General features: G+C 36.5%; 1 protein-coding gene across 1 annotated transcript in view; it reads left to right on the top strand.

Annotated features, from left to right (window-relative positions):
• LOC135215257 (uncharacterized) overlaps nucleotides 1-654 on the top strand; it is a gene marked incomplete in the record, with an annotated part of 184,379 nt that extends 183,725 nt beyond the window's left edge. The window contains 1 exon segment of the mRNA XM_064249788.1: nucleotides 1-654. This exon segment is cut by the window's left edge and continues 1,114 nt beyond it.
• Nucleotides 655-1,238: the final 584 nt, after the last annotated feature.

Raw genomic sequence — 1,238 nt, 5'->3', positions numbered from 1 at the left:
TGTTTCGAAAACTATCGGATCTACTTTTGTCATGTGCTTGGTGAATTTCTTTTCGATATGGACGACGTGCGTCTCGTTGCAAAGTGTACTTGCTTTCACTGTCTTTCGACGAACGATATAACTCCTAATAATCCCGTTTCGTGCACAGCCATACACAAGACACATGTTACCCGGTCGAGAGTTCGGTGCAAATGTTTTTTGTTTTTTTGTACGATATTCCGTGAGCATCCAGTAAAAACAAAAGTCGTCTCGTCTCGTGATGCATCTAAGTGACATGAACACTGCTGCAGCTTTATCGAGGAGTTATGTCTTAATGCCTAACATTTAGGTGATTTGACAAGCAAGCAGGATGCAGTGAGGACACGCGTCGCAGGAATCACACTCGTGTCTCTAGCTTTTATCTGAGCTGGCGATTCAAACGAGCACATACTCAAGTCATCCGTTTTGTTTTTACTGGTGTTCGCAGCCTTCTTCGGCTCTGTATCGTCTGGGACATTTCCTAAAGGACGTTTTGTACAGTTACGAAAGATCGTTATTATCAAAGACACCGGACGTTAAACATGACGAAGCAACACAGTTTTCACAGTGTGATTTCCTTGTCATTTTGACACTGTTTTACTAAGTATATTTTGTAATAAAGTATTTTGTATCCTACTGTGTATTTCAATAGCCCTAATTACGTTGGCATGATAACTAAGTTAATCAGCCCAAATCATGTGCAATGAAACCTTTTCTTTTTAAATATGCTCAGATTTCCAGTATATAATCAAATCCTTCATAGTGTCTTACTTTCAAATAAAAGTGGAACAACTGCTGGACTGAAAGTGTGCTCTGGGGAAAAAAGAGAAAGAGAGAGAACTAATATTAAAATCCCATTGGCTGTATTCGGAAATCAGTGATTGAATTCATAATAAAAACATTGTTAAAAAACAGCTTTGATACCGTGAAAGCCTTAAATCCAGCCATTAAATAAAAAAAAGAATGAAATATCTGAAATAACTCAACATCCACAATGATAGTATATAGTTTTTTTACACCAAAATTTATTGACACAAACTAAGAAAAAAAATAACCAAAATTGTTATCATTAAACAAACTTAATCTAAAAAATGCTCTACAAATGCCATCGAAAAAATACTCTAGAAACACCAAAATTCAATCGTCAGTTTATCATTTTCTAAAACTTTACTCTCGCAGAGTAGCACTTCGAATCCGAAAGCACCATCAGCAAGGACTTG

The sequence above is a fragment of the Macrobrachium nipponense genome, chromosome 5, assembly GCF_015104395.2.
Source record: "Macrobrachium nipponense isolate FS-2020 chromosome 5, ASM1510439v2, whole genome shotgun sequence".
Lineage (NCBI taxonomy): Eukaryota > Metazoa > Arthropoda > Malacostraca > Decapoda > Palaemonidae > Macrobrachium > Macrobrachium nipponense.
Note: the sequence above shows the minus strand (reverse complement) of the source record. Positions and strands in the feature narration are given on the sequence as shown.